The 14,836-nt window shown below is 38.4% G+C and overlaps 1 protein-coding gene across 2 annotated transcripts in view; it reads right to left on the bottom strand.

The window, feature by feature from the left end:
* The window catches only part of LOC110448196, a 40,260-nt gene extending 37,146 nt beyond the window's left edge, over window positions 1-3,114 (bottom strand). For both annotated transcript variants that reach the window (XM_021494319.1, XM_021494320.1), the window contains exon 1: window positions 2,984-3,114. The gene's annotated coding sequence lies outside the window, so the exon portion shown is untranslated. The remainder of the gene's footprint in view (window positions 1-2,983) is intronic.
* Window positions 3,115-14,836: the final 11,722 nt, after the last annotated feature.

The raw sequence follows: 14,836 nt of genomic DNA, 5'->3' as shown, positions 1-14,836 counted from the left end.
ACCTCCCACAGTGAACTACAATGATATAGTAGTACAAGATATATCTAATGTAATATAATATGGAATTAATTAGATACTTTATTCTACCTTTGATAATTACTAATTTAGCTGGTATATATACACCTATTGAATGAAATTGGCTCTGGGCAGCTTAGATGGGTTTTTTCTTTCTTTTTTTGTGTGTGTATTTTTGTGTGTATTTTTGTGTTTTTTTTGTGTGTTTTTTACGTTTTCTATTTTCTTCTTCTTTTTTAAGCTTACATCAAGATATGGAGTAACTCCTTTCAATTTAATTAAAGAATTACTACTTTACTTACAGGAGTTTGTGTAGCCCTACTTACAAATTATATATCTATTTGCTGAAATGGGCTTTTGATCCTTAACAGTGTGTGATGGCTAGTGTGTTATACATATGGACTGTATGGCCTGTATCTGTTGAGGGAATAAATCCAATATCACCAAATATTTATACCCAACAGTTTACGTTATATGAATACCAGTAACTCATTGTCAGATACTTGATACTATTCACTGAAGATAATAGTCTAGTAAATATCTCAAATTAAATATCCCTAGTGAAATGGTTACTATATCTCAAGATTACTGAACAAGTCTGTTTACATCAAGGAGTTACTTCCCCTTATCCCAAACATCATATCAATGTACAAATGTATGTCTGTGTTTCTTACCACCTGTTGTCACTTTAAGGAGAGGACTTAGATAGGCTATGCCTGATGTCTGATCCTATTGACTATTGCTTATATTGTCAATAAAATTTGTTGAAATTGAAATTGAAGGTTTTACCTCTATTTCCCCTATTTGGCCCCACCCCTCAAGCCCCTGGGGGCCCAGACGCACGGTTTATACAAAATTGATTCCCCTTCACCCAATGATGCTTCAGACCAAATATGGAACAAATNGGGGGATCAGACCCACCATTTATACAGAATTTGTTCCCCTACTACTAAGGATGCTTTTGACTAAATTTGGTCATGACTAGTAGCGATTTTTTGGAAAAGTAGACGGACGGACGGACGGACGGACGCCGGACGCTGCTGTATGACATTAGCTCACCATGGTCCTTCGGAACAGGTGAGATAAACTTTTCTCTATTTCCCCTATTGGGCCACGCCCCTCTGCCCCCAGAGAGGCCACACCCTCCGTATATACAAACTTGAGGCTCCATTGTCAAAATATGCTCTAGAACAAATTTGGTCAAAATCCTTTTATTGGTTGAGAAGAAGAAGATTTTTAAAGATTTACCTATTTTTCCCCTATTAGGCCCCGCCCCTCTGTCACCAGGGGGACCATACCCTCCGTTTATACAAAACTGAGAATCCTTTGGCCAATGATGCTCCAGACCAAATTTGGTCAAAATCCTCTGAGCCGTTAAGGACTAGTAGCATTTTAAAGGAAAAAAATGACGGACGCTGCACCATGGCATAAGCTCATTTGGCCCTTTCAATTCATAACCTTTTTACCTGGCCTATCAAGATTCTAGAATATACATTATAATGTGCAAGCATGTATATCATTTTTGGTTTCCCGTTTGAAGATTTGTGCAGTGATGTTAAAATGATATTTGTTTTTTCACTCAAATCAACTCAGTGTAATGATATTAAGACATTGAATATCTTCACTTAAGATGTTGATATTAAACTTAGAACTATGTTGTCTTTTAGACCGATTTGCACAGATGTTAAGTCAAGATAAGCCTGTGTTTTTATTTTTGTTTTTTAACTGCTCGAGTATATACGAGCATAATGATGCACTTGGTGTATGAGTATAGATGTAGATGTTTTTATTTGTGGATTATGTTATTGTGTATACTAGTGCTTTGTTTATTTATTATTGTTTCTAACATTACGTTGTATATGGAGTCTGTTAGGGTGTGAAATTAGTCTGTTATGTTTTATTGTCCTTTATCACATACCTGTTGAATCTTGTTATAGTAATACAAGCAATTTTCAGACCATGAAATACAACGTTCTGTATTGCACATGTGCAATACGGAATGTTGTATTTACCTACTAGCCGGAACTACTTTTTATGGGAGTCCCCTTGTCATGGCGAACTGAAAAGTTCTCGGTATTTGCAAAAAATATCAAAGTTTATAAAATCTTTGTATCGATCTCTACCGAATACGGAAGGGATGTGATAAAAGCAAGACCACACACTTGTGTTTTTCTAACGAATCAGAAAGCACTCATTTATTGCGCGGACGTAAATATTCGTCGGCGCAATAAACTCGTGCTTTCTGATTCGTTAGAAAAACCCAAGTGTGTGGTCTTGCATATGTATTCTCAATTATTACTCAATACAAAATGGGGAAAGAGAGTGAATGTTGAATAGAAACCCTCCTGTATAAGGACACCATATTGTTCAGGGGTCTGACCCCAGGGCTAACCAGCCCTGGTAGCTCCTAACAAAACAATTATATATATATAAATGTATATATCAAAAAAGTGTCATAAGTAATAAAACAGTATGATACAATAATGGCACTGGATCCGAAAAAACATATGTTGGTTGGATGTGTATTGCTTAAATATATATAGGGACAACGAGGATTTGTCAAATTTTCAGGTCGATCTGCCCCTTTATCAAGACAGGAACATGAATATATATATATCATAACATGTACCAGAGATAAACAGTCAACATAAAACAATAATACATTTTACAATAAAAAGTACATAAATAATCAAAACGTATTTAAAATGTATAAATATTTATATATATTAGATAATAAATAGGCAAGTCCTTGTGAAGGAAAATAAAGAATAGAATAATAAATATGTGAGATCTACCGCTAGGCTTTTTAGCCTTCTAAGACTTCTTCTCAAACTGACATATATATGTGACAAAGGTGGCCGGTGAAATAGAATATTATAAAAAACAAACAAAACAAACAATTTGGTGAATATAGGCAAATAAATAGATAAATTAAATATAAACAAAACAATAATGTTGTAGGACTTACGTTCCAACTGTGAAAATACACCGGATCTAAGATGATATGATCAAAATTCGTGATATTTTAACATAATCACATGTAGGTTATCCAGGAAAAACACAAAACGCGCTGCGAGACATACACGTCAACATCCTTCGAAACACTTTGTTGGAGTGGCTTGCCCAGCGTTGTTTCATTTCTTTTTCCTCATTAGATGTCGTCTTTAGTTTATGAATATTCATGAACATATATCAAGCGCAATGCGCAAGTTTATTATAGTTTCATGTTATGAATGTATAGCTATTATAGGTGTGTTTAAGTGGCTCACTATTTTAGTCCGTATATATACAGCAAGTGGCAACATGATGATATATTTATATCTCCACTGCAATGACACTTTATCAACCAATCGAAATGAGTAGTAATACCTATTTGACATAAAAGTTAAACGAAAAATACGGAATTCACGGCTTTCGTTTGCAATTTTCGGACGAAAAGATAACTAACTATCATGAAACCATGCAATGCTATTCATGAATGGTTTCTTATCGATTGCTTGTTAAAATTAATCCAAGGTTCTTATAAACCGCTTTATCACAACCAAGTTCGTACACGTAGGTCGTCTTAAAGCGGTTCACAAATTATCATCCGTCGTTATAGGGCCTTTGCAACCAGCCAATATCTTTCTCAAATCAATGGGGAGCATGCAGCCGGTGCTGCCATTTCGGCGCTCACAACTACTATTTAACAATTCCAGCACTGCCCAACCACGTACTCATTTACAGCTGAGTAGACTAGAACAAACGGAGTAAAGTATCTTGTTCAAAGATACAACACAGTGCCGTGCCGTGATCGTTCTCTTCTCCCTGAGGAGCATACAGCCAGCCGTTGCTACCATATCTGCGGGGTTTTTCCAGGTACTCCGGTTTTCTCCCACATCAAGACCAAATGCATGCTAACATCCCGGCCAACAGGAGTGATGTATATAAGTTACATAACTTGTTTCATAATTGTGGTTAACTGAATAAAGTTCCAACTATAATATTACGCATATATTTGGACATACTACTGTATGTTAACATGATTAAGATATACTACATATTGTAGTAAAATGAAACGCAATCTAATACCCACCAGCTCCCATTGTAATAAAAAAACGAGCAGAAAGTTAAGATGTTTCTGATGCCCCTTCTCAATATTTCTTATTGGCTCAAATAATTGAAAATTCAACGGTAACACGTACAACGTTTGGTGATAGTGTTTGGATGGAAATGAGAACTGATAAAACATATATCTGAAGATGAGTAAGGCAAGGGCTTTCGGCGTTGTTTTTTAACCATGGTCATTATAACAGGATGAAGTATTTAACATTTTCGTCTATTTTCACCTAAATTATTATTATGTCTAGAACTATTTTATTTTTTTATTTGCACTGCACTTTGCTATTCCTATAAATTTTGTCTAAAATGTTGCTTACCAATTAAAGTTATCGACAATTAATTGGTTCTCAACTTACAATTACCCATTTCCAAATTTTCTCAATCACTAACTTAGTTATACTTAGTTTGGTTTAGTCTGGGTCCCTGCTGCGATTACTCCGACGAGTCTGCGCTATTTTTAGTCAGGTGAACGCCACCTCCATGTTGTTGCGCAATACAAATCCAATATGGCGGATACTAGTAGGCATGCTTTCGGGGGATGGTAGGTTCGATTGAAAGGGCCGGTTTCCAAAACGGCCCCTTCTCTGATTCAAATTTCCTGTTGGTGGTGCATTGCCCATGCCGTTGTGGTCACAAATCTATAAAGTATAAAGATTTAGGTCACTTGGTTTGTTTTTTATGGCTCCTCAAAGTTGTACCTTTCAGAAGCTGTCTAAGTGTTGATAAAATGTGCATGTTATGTAAAATATTAATGAAAATCTAATCAAATGATGGTCACCGTAAAGAATACATTCATGGCATGATTGTGACAAAAAATCATGTTTCCATCGCGCCATTTGGCTGTTTTATGGAAGAAACAATCTCAAAAATGCCATTTTCGATGATAACATTTTAGACACAAAAACTGTGTTTTTTAGAGAATACACCCTTTTATGGGCGTTGGATGCAAACCAATTTTTATCCTATTAAACAGTACGTAATATGCTATTGATGAGAGGAAAAATCATCAAAATGTAAGTGGTGGAACATTTTCAAATGTTGGGTTGAATTAGCCTATGGTTGAATTGCCGATTTTCGACTTTCTTTAGATAATTAACAAAAAAACGAGAGTATTTGCTCGGTATGTTGAGAATATGTACACAGATATGAAAAAAAGTGAGAGAAACACTTTTTCATAAAAAAAATCCAAGATGGCTACTTCACAAGTCCCCGTGGTTGAAGACATTGGCTGACAAATAGACAGAACAACAAACAAAACGTGTTCCTTATGATTTTGGTTGGTTTTCGCATTTACGGGAGTGTTCATAGCTACGGGCGATTGTATAATACCTATATTTATAAGTTTGGTTAGTCACATGGTAACGGGGATCTTTCATATCGAGCCCCAAACATACTTTCGACATATGCACTCCGTTGCCGCATGGAAAACTATTTCAAGTTTTGTCGGAATTTCTTTACCTGTGGTTGTAATGGTCGAGGGTTTTCCAGCGTCCTGTAATACCCAAGGTAGTACAAGATACTGGAGATGTGCGCACACATTCCCATCGTTCTCTCTCCAACTGGGCACTGGCAGTAGTAGTCCTTTATTGGGGCCTCAACATCGGGTGAAACGGTGAACCGTATCCAAACGTTATATTTCGTTTGGCTTTTGTGTCGAGAATGTATTTGACATCGGAGAAGGTCTGGGGAGTGCTGGTAAAGCCACACCTCATAGTCTCCGTCATCACTTAAATGTTCGGCGATGTAACCAGGAGCCAGAGATATCTGATACGTTCCACACGTAATGGTTCTCAAGTAATCAAGATCGAGACGGGGAAACAGTACGGAAGATGCATCCATCTTGACAAACTCGGACCTTGCCCGTCTAGATAGATCCGGATCTGTCTTGACTCTCTGAGCTAAACCATTCGGTGTTGTCAAACGGTCCTTCATACGTTCAGCCATTAGCCTATCTTTGGCATCTCTCTCTGGAGATCTCTGGTAGATCGGTCCTCTAATACCATTCAGACAGGCTGTGACGGTTCGAAGCAAAGCCTCGATGACATTGATAAAGCTGTTAGACACCAATTGCGTTCGGAAGAACGTCCAGTGTTTCAGACGACCATGATAGGATTCCACAATCCACCTCGATTTGGTGATAGTTCTGTCAAGATTTGCTTGGACGTCAGAATGTTGACTTTGACCGGGTTTCAGGTATGACGGCATGCTAGCATTGAGGCCAGAGGCTTCGAGAACTGGTAGGACATCTCTAAAACCTCGGTCAACGACAACGTTGTCGTCTGGTTGTAGCCAAGTAACTAGCTTGTCCATGACTTTTTTTGTAATTGTAGCATCATTTTCGCTGCCAGTGAATGGTCCTACTGTGTCCAGAATGTAGCCATCTGGTAAGGCGATGCTCATGAATTTGAGATAGTTTCTCTTCTTCTGGCCACAGTAGGACATTCTCTGGAGCTTGTGGTCGGAGCTTTTCTGGATATAAATATAGGTGCCATCTAATATGGCAGTGGCTTTATCTCCAAAAAATGCTTCTGAAAAGACAGTATTGTGCCCGAGCAACTGTTCTCTTGTCAAGTGATCCGGACCTAGAAATTGTGGGACTATCGATGTGTCTAATGCCTGTACTATGGAGTGGAAAGTTTTGGACACACTTGACTTGGAAATTCCAAAAAGAGAAGAACACTGACTCCAGGAAATGTCGGTTTTCAGTTTTACCCAGAACAGTAATAGAGCATCGTGTGTAGTCTTGGTATATATACCAGATGAAAGATATGGGGAACAGTGCGAGTGGATTTCGAGGAACTGATCTTTGGACCAACCTGTCCAGGCCATGCATGCCGAGTCATCAAGAGAAGAAAAGCTTATTGTAAACGCAGACTGGTTCTGTGAAAGGACGTGCGACACCTCTAGGAGGTCATTAATGATTTCGGACGATTTTGATGGTAACTGAGATTCCAAGGAACCTCTACCATCAAGGACAACCTCTGTAGACGGATCTAAGTCGTTACCAATAAGGTGAATGGAGCAGACGCGGGATGAGGTGGGACACCACAGTTTGTGTGAATAGATCAGGTGATGTCTTGCACGTTTTGGTAAGACTGATGATTTTGTTCCATTTCTTGCAAAGGTAACAAGACAGAGACAGCATTTTTTGTGTGAAGATGATCCATTCAAAAGATCATGAAGGGTCAGCAACGGCAGGATATGGGACGGGGAGTCGTCTTCTTCCTCTATTTCCTGGTTCTGCTCGGGTTCAGGTTCAGGCTGATTTTTGTTCCGAAGATACTTCATGTAGCACTTCTGGCAAATAAGTGCTTGTTCCTTTGCTGACATCAATCCTTGTTGCACCAGCGTATCTAGGAGCCATTTATATTGTGGACTATTTACATTGCGTGCACTTCTGTTCTTATTGCCACTACGTTTCTTGAAGTATACTTGACACCCTTCTCCAACACATTTACCCTCCATCTTGAAACAATAACGATTGGTTTATGAAGCGTCGATAAAGTAACAAAATAGCAAGCCACCGATGATTGCTGTAAACAGCTAATACTTAGTAGTTTGGTACAATTATGCGAAAATGTGTGATAAATAACGAACAACTAATTACACAAAATAACAAGACAATATAATAAATCACATTCAATACCTCCAAGAAGCGCAGAATTGATTGATTACTTAGAACAAAATAAAGTATTTCATATGGATAATCTATCTATTCGATGTGGCGTGGTCGGCAGGCACAAAGAAAGTGAGACAAGTCAGGGTCCCAACCCTGACAGAGCCACAACGCTTTGGAGATGGGACAATAAAACAAGGAAAGTGAGACAAGAATAGCTAGCGTCGAGTCAATGATTCCGTAAACGTATAGACAAAGACAAGAAGATACGGATAAATGTACAAGGCCACACGATCAGAAAATTCAGAAGAGGACAACTTGAGATAGAACAGTATTCATGTATCAGGGTGTCCTCAGTGTAAATCTTTATATCGATACTGTTTATTTAGTCGTTACACATCATAAAACTGTCATGAAAATATCCGCTCTGATATTCAATATAAAAGTTTGTATATAATAAGCTATATAATAGGGTTTCAGACAAGGTTGTTACTCATTTCCCCTTTTCTTTCAATTTACAACCACATTCAGGCGGCGATATGAGAACGTTCCACCACATGGAATTAGCTGATTTTTGGTACACATATGAAACAAGTAAAGCTCTATCCGATTTTCTGATGGAAATTTGCATCCAAAACTATATAACGGGAGAAAATTGCAATTTTATGGCATTTTTCTTCATAATTGTGTCTCTGCAAGTGCATTTTCATCCGAGAAATTTTTTTTTTTATGTTTTATGAATAAACACGATGTTTTGGAAATATTTATCAAAAGAAATTTATACTATGTTGCGAATTACAATTTCGAGATAACCTTCTTTTATTTACGAACTTATGTCTTTGATGCTGAAATTGACAACTTTATAAAAATACATTTTCACTGAAATTATGAAATCTGGGTGTCGGAAAGGTGTAAAATTATTCTTCGGAAAAGAAAAAAACAGTAGCTGAGCTAGATAAGAAATTATACGGGGGCAGGCTCCTATGGAGAATTAACATTACTGGAAACAGGCCCTTTATGTATATTCACCGGCGTGATCGGTATGTCTCATGTTGGTTTTTGCAATCAATCATAAACGTAATTTCCCCTTATATGCATGTTAGTGGGTGTCACATCTTAGTTATGGATTATGCAGTTGTTTTCTCTTTGATCGAGCCAACAACAAGAAATACCCAAAATCGTAAAATTGACAAAATAGCAACTTTCTAGCTGCGACATCTTATTATCTTGCCTTTTAATCGATTCTACTGACAATTTCACCTTGGAAATGATACATGTCTCAAGGTGTCGCACTGTTTTTCCTGAAAAAAATATCCCGATTTTTACATTAACCCGGTCTACCAACATGCATTTCACATTTGTGTGATCAAGCGACGTGTTCTCACTATTTTACGCAATTATTTGCGTGTCTTCGTACTTATTATATTACCATATCATTTCAAAACTTTGAAAACGGTACTCATCAAGTAGATACACCACATTAAAAACCATGTCAACCTGCACATAAGCATTAATAACAGATTTTCCTTGATTTCAGAGCTGAGTTGTGTATACCTATACTGTCATTCTTAAGACGGCCTGCCTTGTGGTAATACAATACTTCTGGTGTAACTGTTACCCTGTGATGTAGGAGTTATTTTTACTGTATTGGGACCTGTGATTGAACATGGCCAACATACAGCGGGTATGTGAACTGAAAAGAGCAGTATCTTCATTTAATCGTGTAGAGTCACCACCAATCACTTCTCTGAGGCCAAGGCAAATTGATGCATTGTACAGTATCAAGGATATTAACGATACATTTATTGTGTTACCCACAGGCTATGGGAAAAGTTTAATCTTTGAATTAATTCCTTTCTATACCAATTGTAAAGTTATTATACTAGAACCTCTGAATTCCATCATTACACAGCTCTGAAAAGCATGGGAGCAGTATTATCCACATCACTGAAAATTATTCAGATGTTGATTGTTTACATGAAAGTAATGTCCGTTACATCACTGGACACCCTGAGAACATCCACAGTAGTGGTTTTATAGAAAAACTTTTAGTTCAACCATGGTTCAAAGAAAATGTTGTCATTGCAGTTGATGAGGCCCATTGTATTTTGCAATGGCAAGATGATTTCAGGCCAGCATATAAAAACATTAAGAATTTGAAAGCAATCTTTCCTAATTCCACCATGTGTGCTTTGACAGCAACAGTCAACTCAAGCTCTATTAAAACAAGAGGCCAAGAGGGCCTGTATCGCTCACCTGAATATAATTAAAGTAATTGGTATGAAGTAAAGATATAGCACTCCATGGTAGGTGCTGTTAGTACATATGAAATTTCAGAAAGATGCATCCAGTACTTGAGATATAGAGAACAAACTTCAAACAGAGCCCCACCCCTGTGCCGCTACGGGGGTCATACCCACCAATTATACAAAATTGAGTCACCGTCACCCAAGGATGCTCCACACTGAATAAGGATAAAATCCCTTAATCCCGATGGTCGGAGAAGGATTTTAAAGGTTTTACCTCTATTTTTCCTATTAGGCCCCGCCCTTCTCCCCCCTCGGCGACCACAGCTACTGCTAATGCAAAATTGATTCCCCTTGTCCCAAGGATGCTCCAGACTAAATTAGGTTAAAATCCCTTAATCCCTATGGTAGAAGAAGGATTTTAAAGGTTTTACCTCTATTTTCCCTATTGGGCCCCACCTCTCTGCCTACAGCGGGGTCAGACACACCGTTTATACAAAATTGGTTCCCCTTCACCCAAGAATGCTTCAGAGCAAATATGGACAAAATCCTGCCATTCCTACCGAAGGAGAAGGATTTTGAAGATTTACGTCTATTTCCCCTATTGGGCCCCACCCCTCAGGTCCCAGGGGGGCCACACCCACCGTTCATACAAAATTGGTTCCCCATTTCCTATTGATGCTCAACACCAAATATGGACCAAATGCTTTTATTCCTACGGAAGAAGAAGGATTTTTAAGAATAATTTGCTATGTTTCCCCTATTGGGCCCCACGGCTCAGGCACCTGGGGGCCAGATCCACGGTGTATACAAAATTGGTTCCCCTTCACCCAAGAATGCTTCAGACCAAATATGGACCAAATCCTTTCATTCCTACAGAAGTAAAAGTATTTTAAAGAATAATTTGCTATATTTCCCCTATTGGGCCCCGCTCCTCGGGCACCTGGGGGGCCAGATCCACGGTTTATATAAAATTGGTTCCCTTTCACCCAAGGATGCTTCAGACCAAATATGAAACAAATCCTTCCATTCCTACAGAAAAAAGAAGGATTTTAAAGAATTTGCTATATTTCCCCTATTGGGCCCCGCCCCTCAGCCCCCAGGGGGGCCAGACCCACCATTTATAAAAACTTTGTTCCCCTTCCCCCAAGGATGTTTCTGACCATATATGGACCAAATCCCTTCATTCCTACAGAAGAATAAGGATTTAAATGAATAATTTGCTATATTTCCCCTATTGGGCCCCGCTCCTCGGGCACCTGGGGGGGGGGGGGGTAACTATTACAAGTTACCCACGTTTGTTGCAGAATCCGTCAAAGTAATACTGAGTACCTTTCAATAGACACACAGGAATGTTTTTATGTATGTATACACTGGACAAAATATGGAATAAAAGATACACATAGGTGAATGACACCTTTATAAATTTAGTAGTGAGTGATGTCCAGGGTCATTATATATATATAATGTTTAAACAGACTCATTTGGTGATGCTAGAAACCTTAACTTATTTTGTTGAGTATTATTTATACAATGTATGTAGATTTAGCTCATTTTCCAAACTCAACATCAAGCCTGGATTTATGTTAAACGATCCACGATTGTAATTGTAAGTTGTCGATGTTATCCACTGGTGCTTGGATGCGTTTGTGAGTGTCATGATGCCTCCTAGGATGAACCTCAAATGGCCTTATTCCTCGAAGATCATCTATTATTTTCCTCTCGTCAGATAAAGCATCTCTCTGTTTGTGAAAGTTTGCTCGTTTCTTTACACAATTGCCAGCATCATTATCATAGTTATTGGATATCTGTTCCAAGGCAGCAACTGCTTTAGACCGTGCCATCATGTTCTTGTCTCTGTTCATTGGACCAAGACCTTTAAGGATTTTCTTTGTTTTGCGTACAATATGCTCCATTTGGAGATCAGCAGGTATGTGTGAATCCTTCTTACCCCTGGTATTGACCAGCAATCCATAAAAACTCTCGTGAGCTTTTTTAAGACTATAGCCTGCTGCTGACAGAGGAAAGGAAGAATTTCTAGAGCATACTTGCTCCTACTGTTGTGACTTTTGAACATAACCATTATGTACTTCATACATGTTATCATTCTGTCTCTGTCCGGGTGATGAATACAGTCCAAGAATTCCATGTAGAGAAGTCCCAGCTGGAGAGTCACCTTGCTGTATTGCTGCACATGATCTACAGCCACAGGCACCCTTATGGTCCTTTGTTGTCGGTTCAACACATGCAGTGTAACATAGACATTTTGTCCAATTTGAACTTGAACTGGCGTTCTTGTTTCTTCCACCAGTTTCCTCTGTCGTGTAATCATTGTTCTTAGCGAGAACATAGGTATCGATGAACATATTCATTGTTTGTTGAAGCCATGCAAGTAGAGCAGGTGGGATGCTTTTGGTTGGTTCTTTGTCAGGATTGTCAAGGCCAAAGAAATCGCACAATGCATCCACAATGTAGGCTCTTGTAAACGACACAAAGAAATCCTTGTCCACATCAGAATTATTTTTCACATCTTGATGTACATCATTCCGCCTGATCCGTACCTTTTCACCGTTGAGAGTACCAACTTCGAGACTGTTGGAGCTAAACAGTTTATTGAATACCAGCGTCAGGAAGTTCATGGCCTTATGCCAGAGCTCAAACGTGATAGGGGTGAGATCACTGATTTTAGATCGTTCGTCGAAAGACCAAAACCGTAGCGCTTTGCTCCACTGAATCGCTCTCTGGTCAATTGATCTCCTCCGATGTGTACCTGTCTATGTTCACTGGTGCCATAAATTGAATGCACAACATCTACATATGACAACAGTATTTTGCACACATCACTGTATTGTGCCTCATTGTACGGAAGAACTTCTAGTGGCACAACGAGGGATTTCTTAGCCATTTCCTTGGAATATTCTCCTTCCAATTCCTCTTTCCATAAGCCATCAAACACCTTTAGAAATGGAATGTGATATTTTGCATTTCTTAGTATATGTGTCACAGGCGAAGGTAAAATTTTGTCCATTGTCAGATCTCTCACAAATCCTTGTGGCACGTCTGTAGTTCATGGAAGCATGAGGATCCAAGCTTGTCGATCTCCTTCATCACCCCTTCATACCCCATCGTGATTCCAAGAGATTGAAACCTATCAAACACCTACAAAATAAAGTCTCAATTTTAAACTATGATATATGTGAGGTTTCTGTCAATACCTCAAATTTGAATGCCAAAATTGGGACTTAAAAATAATTTAACTGATGGAATAAATCACGGACACATTTATTCTTCGCTTAATAATGTACAATAAATAGCATAGATCGTAGCAGGAAATTAGACTAACAATGCTATTCAAAATAGTATTAGAACTTAGTGACCTTGATCTCTTAACGATAAAATAAAACGCGGTGACATTTCATCAAAATCAATCATAAAGAGCTTTCACCCTGCCACTCGCTTGTGGTGGGTGAGGGGAGGGGTTGAACAAGCATCCAGAGATAAACATTTACATCAAGCATAAATTATAATGTAAAAAGTTAGTTTTTGAAAAGAAAAACATGTCAGTAAATTTAAAACAAACACTTGAACAAACTTTCCATCAACATACAAATTTAAAACAAACACTTGAACAGACTTTCTATCAACATACATTTACATATCCATATTTTAATGCACCATTATTTCACCATTTTATCTACATTATTTTCTTACCATATGTGGAAATAATAATGATGATCCTTAAAACATGGTTCAGCAATGGTAAAGATATTAGAACCATGGTCATCGATCTGCTTATCCTTGGGAGTGAAAAGGCCTGGAAGCAATCAATCCAACTTCTAAAAATAAATGTTGTTGTGGAAACTAAATGATTTAACAATTAATTTAACTTGTAAAGTGTAGTATATTATCAGTGTCTAAAATAAAGGAAAATCTGTAGGGTAACGTGACTTATACTTAATAATTATGACAGGCTACCAGTGAGTTTCAATTTTAATTGTCTATCAATTTTTTGGTTGGTCTATGAATTTTAAAATTCTTGAAGCCTGAATTGTCTACATGGATAATTATTTCAGTATTGCACTATTAATGTAATTCTTGGTCTATGACATTAATTAGACAATTCCAAATCTCATAGACCCATAAAGTTAAATATTCCAAAATCCTTGACTGCCAGTAGCCTGATTTTACATACTGACAAGAGGCCCAGAGGACCTGTATCGCTCACCTGGATACCAAAGCAATCATGGCAAAATGTTCTCCGAATGAGATCAAGGGAATATGCCGGACCCCAAGGCCAATCCTTGTAGCATATCTGTATTAGATTCTTCATGCCCAGCAATTTTATGTATGGTTATGGGGTGGGAATCTCAACTGTTTCCAAGCTTTGACTCAGATACTAGGTCCCTAGGGTTGTGGCCAGACCCCAGGATCAATTCTAATATCGTGACTGCATTGGTCTCTTTGTCCAGCATTTGTATATATAGTTTTGGGGTGGGGATCTCAACCATTTCAAAGTTATGACCCAGGGGTTAAGTCTGCAAGGGTGGGGCAGACCCTGGGGTCAATTCTAATATCATGACTGCATTCGTCTTTTTATGCCCAACAATTGTATATTTAGTTTTGGGGTGGGAATCTAAACCATTTCGAAGTTATGACCCAGGGGTTAAGTCTCCAAGGGTGGGGCAGTCCCCAAGGCCATCCTGGAAGCATATGTGCAATCATCTCTTTATACTCAGCAATTGTATATACCGTTATAGGGTGGGGCTCTCAACTGTTTCCAAGCTGTGACTAACAAACTAGGTCCCTAGGGGTTCGGTCAGACCCCAGGGTCTATTCTGATATCATGACTGCATTCGTC

The sequence above is a fragment of the Mizuhopecten yessoensis genome, unplaced genomic scaffold (genome assembly GCF_002113885.1).
Source record: "Mizuhopecten yessoensis strain PY_sf001 unplaced genomic scaffold, ASM211388v2 scaffold3913, whole genome shotgun sequence".
NCBI lineage: Eukaryota > Metazoa > Mollusca > Bivalvia > Pectinida > Pectinidae > Mizuhopecten > Mizuhopecten yessoensis.
Note: the sequence above shows the minus strand (reverse complement) of the source record. Positions and strands in the feature narration are given on the sequence as shown.